Consider the following 6,697-nt stretch of genomic DNA (forward strand, 5'->3'; position numbering starts at 1 on the left):
GCTGCAGGCAGAGCTTGCTTCCCTCCTGCTGGTGCAGACAGGAATCTCTGGGCTGCACCTGGTTTCCCAGCCCTTTAGCAGGCTGTCATCTCCTCCTGCACAAAGACAAAACATTGTGACCCTAAGCACCATCCAAAGGAGCAGCACAGGGCGCCGAGGCAACGCAGTTAACGCCGAGCTGGTGCTTTTCAGCCCTCGGATCTCATAGCATTTAACGGACATACCAAACATCATTTGAAGCTCACGGTACTCGTCACCACAGAAGAGATGTGTGTTAACAATACCCTCACTTTGCTAAGCAAAAAAAAAAATGTTAGAAGATAAAAAGACTGGATTCTAGAAGCTCTCTGGCTCTCTTTTGCACACCGCAAGAGATTACCATCTTTTTTGCCAACAGGCAGCCAAAGTACACTTTAAAAGGCTCAGCTTCTCCTAATTAACTCCAACCACTTCCCACAATCAAGAAGCCTTTTACCCCTAGCAGAGGCCCCAACTCTTTCAAGAGCTGTGATTGCAAGCAGCATACCCAACCCTGGAAGTAAAACCCCAAGGAACACACATCCCTAAACAAGGTGCACCCCCCGCCCCCAAATGAGATTCCCAAGCCTTACAGACCTGAATACACAAAATCAGTGTCCCAGTAATTAAAAGCAGCAGTCCAGGCCTCAAATTTGTGAGCTTCCCACTGGTTCACAACAGGCACAGAAGGAGCAGATTCATCTATGGAGAAAAGATGCAGCTTCCCCTCTGAATCACTGCTGATCACCCTCAAAGGATATCCACTACAGTGGAATACAGAGAAAACATTAGAAAGTACTGAAAGTTGTGTCCTAAGAAGTTGTTAGAGTAAAAAATAGCAGCCAAAGTATAGACAGAAAGTGTAACACAATGCTATATTTGTTTGGTTCAAATAAACATTGACAGAAACTGGTAGTACAGTGGAAGGAATGCACACGTTTATACAGTTCTTTTCAGCTTCAGCCCATCCCATCTTAAACTCATCTACACCAATGATCCCCATTCCCTGATCTCACAGGGGGAGCAAACCACTCACGCTCATGCGAGGGAAGGAAAACCCGCCCTGGGTCTTTCTTTCTCCTAGATGCATAACGTGACTTCTCACATGCTTGATATTACATCAGTAAACAAATTCCACGTAAAGAGGGATTTTTCTTCCTCCAGGTCAGGCCGATAAGGACCTCTGAGTCTCTTCCCTGTTCCGCAGTATGAAGAAATGTTTTATTTCCCTGCTATCACAGACATCTGAAGTGCTGGCGGATCCTGACCTTTCCTGCTCTCTTCCTGTGGCACGCTACAGCTGCAGCTTCTGGACGCAACGTACATGGAGCACTGGCAAAGGTTCTGCAGCGCACAGCGCACAGATTTTCTGACATGCCCTGACACGAACTAGGTACCTTCTGTTTGGTTACCTGCAATTGTAGGTACTGATTGGGCGGCTCAGGGCTTCTTTCCATTTCTACACTGTATGCTAGTTACTATACCATACTGAATCGCCCAAATTTCCACGCAATAGATAGGGGGTCACCCCCTTCCTACAGGGATGTGAAGGTTGCACATTCGGCTTCTAGAAGGGGTTATTTGTCTCTCAAGTGACAACAGTGACAGGCTTTAAAGGGACCTTTCATCATGGCAATGATCATTTATCTTGAAGGGCAGAGACAAGGGGAAGAAGGAACGTAAGGAAGAAGAAAGTAGAACTGGGAATTCTACTTATTCATTAAACAGCATGCCCAGAAACAGCTTTCATTAGCAAAAGCTACTGAATATTCGCCCTACAGCATTAAGCACACGTCTGCCTGATCCCCTCAGTTTCCAGCCTCACACCAAAGGCACCGCGCTCTGTTTTGCGCTTAACAGAAAACATACACCCTACCTCTTCCAAGGTACAGCTAATTCTTGTCATTTCAGGCAGCGATGCCACTCCTGAAATCAAAGGTATGAGCATTTGAGAGAGGAAGGAGCCACTTCCAAACCAATTCTCTCCCGTTTCTCCCTAACCCACATTTAAACTTCCTACACGTGCTATTATTAGCGGTCCTTAATACTGCTAATATTAAGCAGAACTTCACACTTTCAGCTGTTCTAAGAGCAGAGTTGGAACCAGTGGATCCACCTGCATCCCACTCTGGTCTTTCCTTTGAGCAAAGGCAACAGAAGACACGTCCCTGGCTCACCTGCCACCAGTCACCATAGCACAACCTCACATCTGTTGTTGCTTTAGCCTCTGTTACAGTGGCCACGGTATGGGTTCTTCTTCCTTTGCCACCCTTGCTCTGGAAAGAGTAACTTTCCAGAAGATGCAGGGACACAGCTGGGACCAAGAAAGTCTTAAGCTACTTCACAAGAAGCCACCAAAGGTTCATTCATCAAAGTCCTCAACTTACGCCTGAAAGCTGTCACACACACAACCTCCAATATCAGCCTTTGTCTCCCATCCTCACATCCTCACCATTGCTCTCGTCCTGTGGACCAGTCTAAAGACAAGGCCAGACGCTGTGCTCTGAGATCGACCCTGAAGCGTGGCTCCAACATGCAGCTCTTCTTCTACTGGAAGGAAAAGGAGTGGGTTACGACTGGGAAGACCGCGGGTGTACAACACCACTTGTACTGCTTACTCCTACGTAGGCAGGTGCTTCCCAGAGACCGATGAGCATATTAGGATCCCACGCTACGGAAGAGATGAACTCTCCCACAGCAACGTACAATTGCTTAGTACTAGCTGAAGGGCAAACATATGCATACACAGGATCCCCACCCTTCTGCTGCCCAGCTCCCACCAAGTCCCCCTTAAACTTTGCTTCCTCTCAGTGAGCGATGGAAGTGCAGAAAAAGCCATGACCTGACTCTTGAATTCCCTTATAGGCTGGCTTCTGCTTTCTTCGCTCTGTGGGAATCGTTCTACTGAATACACCCTCCTCTCACCAAAGGAAAGAAACCCCTCTCCAAAACTCTTCCCTCTTTTTAACAACTTTGCACCTTCTGCTGTGTTTACCAGTTAGTCCACACTTATTCTCAAGTGACAGTTTCCAGGTTTGCTTCTGCTCCCCTCGTGCCTCTCGTCTCCCACGCTCTGCAGGTGGGTAGAGCCCAGCCAGCCTCTCTGGTGCCATGAGCAAATCTGCGGGATCGATGAGAAACACGATCGGAAGGCAAAAGAAGAAGCGTTTAAAAAGCTAGGCATACCGAGGAAGCCACGGAAACCATGCGGCTTTCCTCCGCGCCTCTGAGCACTGCAAATAAATCCAGAGGTGTATTAAGTCGGGGTTAAACACGGCTTCAACAGCAGCAGGTGCTGCAGCCACCCACCTCGCTGCCAGTCAGGCGGCCAAAACGGTCCGCAACGCCAACCGCGGGACGCTCTGCCACGGGAACGCGGCAGGTCAAGGTCAACAAGTGTTGAACGTCCATCTTTCTTGTCTTTAAGGAGGAGAGCCAAGTCATCACTTTTACTCCAGGATGCACAAGGAGAAGGTGCCTGACCCCAAAATCTCACAAAGAAAATCTAAGGCTCCTCGAGCTCCCACAAACCTGCCTGGAGGGAATTACACACAGGGGAAATGTGTCACGTGCCATTAAATAAACCGAAGCGGCCCACAGTCACCGACCGGCCGTTCATAAACAACCCCACGAGCGTAACAGGAATTTCTGAGCGCAGCCTCTGCTCGCTGGAACAAACCAGAGACTCCTTCCCTCCAAGAAGCCAGGGACAGTTCGGCTGCTGAGTACTACCGCTGCTGCCACGCCAACGGCCAAAGCAGGACCCCAGAGGGGCAGACCACGCTGCCGCGAGCTCCGAGCCTCGACCCCAGCTCCAGCGCGACGCTCTCGCTTGAGAACGGCAGCGCCGATCCTCTGGCTTTCGGTCCGCGGGATGTAAGGCCGCTGCGGAGGCGACCGCTGGCGGCTGAGGTGGCCCGCCAAGGGCGGGCAAGACCCGCCGGGCCCGGCCGCTGCCCAGCCTGGCAGAGGGGCCCGGCCGCTGCCCAGCCGGGCTTGCTGGCGCAGGCAGCTCGGGAGGTGCCGAGCTTCGTCCCTAACCGCCCTCGGACGAGGGCTCTTCCCAGACAGTCTTCTAGCACCCACCACATCCTGAGGAAAGGGCTCTGCAGCTCGAGCGCGCGTCAGGTGAAGGACCGCTGCTCGGTTTTAACCAGCAGCTGCGCCCCAGACAGAAAACCACCCGCGGCGTTCCCTCGGCCTCCTCCCGCTGCCGCTCCTCGAGACCTTCCTCGCGCCCCTGCCACTCGCCCCTCGGCTCCCGAGGAGAGACGGGGTCGACGCAGCAGGGACCGGAGAGCAGGGCGAACCCAGGGGCTGCCCCCCCCGAGCGCTCTGGGCACGGGGCGGGGGAAAGGAAAGGGACCCCGCACGCCCCCAGCCCCTGCCTGACTCGCCGCGAGGCTGGTGCCCTTCAGCCCCACCACCAGCGGGCCGCGGCAAGTCCCTGGGGGCTGCGCCTTCGCCCCCCCCACCCCCGTTACCGTCCAGCCTCCCCCCAGCGCCGGCCCCAGACGGCCGCCGGTGCTGCAGGGAGGCGGCAGCTCTGCCGACAAACCCTCGCGGCTGCCTCGTCCCTGACGCCGAGCGGTGTGCGCAGGAGGAGCTCAGCGGCACCGGCGCGGAGCACCTCCTCCCCGACCCCAACGCCGCGGACGAGAAGCTCCAGCTCCGGGACAGGCGCCTGAGCACCGAGGGAGGGGGTGAGCCGGGGGCGTCAGGGAAGGGGGGGCTGTGGGGACCCCGAGCTGACCCCAGGGAGGGCACAGCCACCCCGGCCGGTTTGGGGCGACGCCCTGCTCCGCCTCCCTCTGCCAGATTTCTCCGATCGCGCCAGCGAGCCCAGGACAACGGGCCGCGAGCCTGGGCAGCGCGAACCCGGGAGTCCGGAGCGCAGGGGGGTGGGAGCCACCCCCGTGCACGGTCCCTCCGGGCCGGAGCCGCGGCGCGGCTGCAGCCGAGGAGCAGGGCGACGGCGCGGCAACCCATCCGGGCGACGGTCTGTCCGTCCAGCAAGCGGGTGCCCGCTCCGTGCCTCCGGGGAGAAGCCCCCCGGGTGAGCCCCGGCTGCCCTCGCACCCCCCCGGGGTGATGCTCCCGCCGAGAGGTCGTGCTCCAGGTGGGCTGCCCGCAGCCGCTCCGGCCTCGGGACGGCTCCTGTCCCCCGCCTCCAGCCGGGCGAGCTGCGGGCGAGCTGGTGAGGAGGGCTGGGGGGCAGCCCCCCCGAGACCTCCGCCCGCCCGCCCGTGAGAGACCGAAGGAGCTAATGGCTCAAACGTCGTGGTGGGGCAAGTCCTGCCGAACGACGAACGCTGCGTGGCAAGGAACCCCGGGTGAAAAGAAGCCGCTCAGCACCCCTCAGCGACAGGCGGGGGAGGGCGGGCCGGAGGGTGCGCCGCTCCGGGCTCTGATAATGCCGTGCCGATGTGCTGAGCAGGGCAGCTCAAAGCTCAAGCTGGTCGCGTCTGCAGGGAAGGGGAAGCTACTCCCCAAACGACCCCCAAGCCCACCGGCCCATTTCCCGAAGGCTCACGAACCGCTCGGGACACCTAATTAGCCTCGCGAGTTCGAGTGCCCGCCCGCGGGAGGGGCAAGGATGATAAAGGGGCACAAACTGAAGCCCCACCTGCACTCGCCCACCGGAGCCGGACCCCTCGGCTGACTGCTCCCAGGACCGGGGACCTCTTGCGCTTTTCCTTTTTCTCTGCCTGTCCCCTCTCTCTTTCCTTTTCCACAGTCCCTGCCCCTCATCCCTTTAAGGCGTAAAACCGTTGCCCGACTCTGGCACTCGGAGCGGATCCAGCCGCCCCACGGCTCTTCCCTGAGAAAGCAAGGGCGTCTGCTCTGAACCCCCTGACCCAAGGGGAGGGCTCTCCCTATTCCCTGACTTGATGTATACGGTTACCACGGGTCACACGCTTCGTTGGGCTTTGTTGGCTCTGGTGGGGTGGGTGCTGGTGGGAGGATTGTGCTGGGTTTGGGGAAGCAAAACTGAGGCAGATGCTTTGGGTGGCTGCAGATCCATTGGGTGGCTGCGCAGCAGCCCCTCACCACAACACCCGTGCCCTCTCCCTTCCCCAGCATTTAGCGAAGAGGAGAACAAAGAGATGGGAATGCTAAATCAACCGGCTAATAGAAAAGTATAAATCCCTGGGGACTGTGTGCTGCTGCTAGTGCTGAGGAGCTGGCTCCGAGACAGCCACCCAGAGGGATGAGCCAGCCCTCCGCTCCTTTCCTTGCCTCTCCTCTCCCCTTCCTGAGCTGCTGCCACGCTTGGTTCCTTCCAGCTGCAGAAGCTCAGAGCCTTCCATGCGGTGGGATATTTTTTTTCTGGGCTGAAAAAAACCACTTGCAAGCCTGACCTGCTTTTCCCCTGCCTCTTTCCTTTCTCCTCTTCACGCAGCCGAGCTGAGGACTATCCCAACTGCAAAGGGGAAGAAAAAGAGGGGAAGGCCAACAACCACCAAGGCCCAGCACGCCCCGTTCCTGCTGCCCCTGGACATGCAACCTGCCTTGGACGGGACAAGCCGGGATGCAGCTGTGGCTTTGGAAGGAACTGGGGAAAACTGGGGATCTTTGCTGTCACGACGGTGGAAGTGAGCTCCTGGAACCGGGTGCTGCTGCTCTCCGTGGGGCTGCTGGCTGTGTCGGTGACTGGTAAGTGTAATGGCGAAAGCTG

The 6,697-nt window shown here is 57.0% G+C and overlaps 1 pseudogene; it reads right to left on the bottom strand.

Moving 5' to 3' along the window:
- Nucleotides 1-1,475, bottom strand: part of LOC128151753 (patatin-like phospholipase domain-containing protein 7) — a 38,159-nt pseudogene extending 36,684 nt beyond the window's left edge.
- Between the last annotated feature and the right edge of the window lie 5,222 nt (nt 1,476-6,697).

Source organism: Harpia harpyja, chromosome 15, assembly GCF_026419915.1.
Source record: "Harpia harpyja isolate bHarHar1 chromosome 15, bHarHar1 primary haplotype, whole genome shotgun sequence".
In the NCBI taxonomy this organism is placed as follows: Eukaryota; Metazoa; Chordata; class Aves; order Accipitriformes; family Accipitridae; genus Harpia; species Harpia harpyja.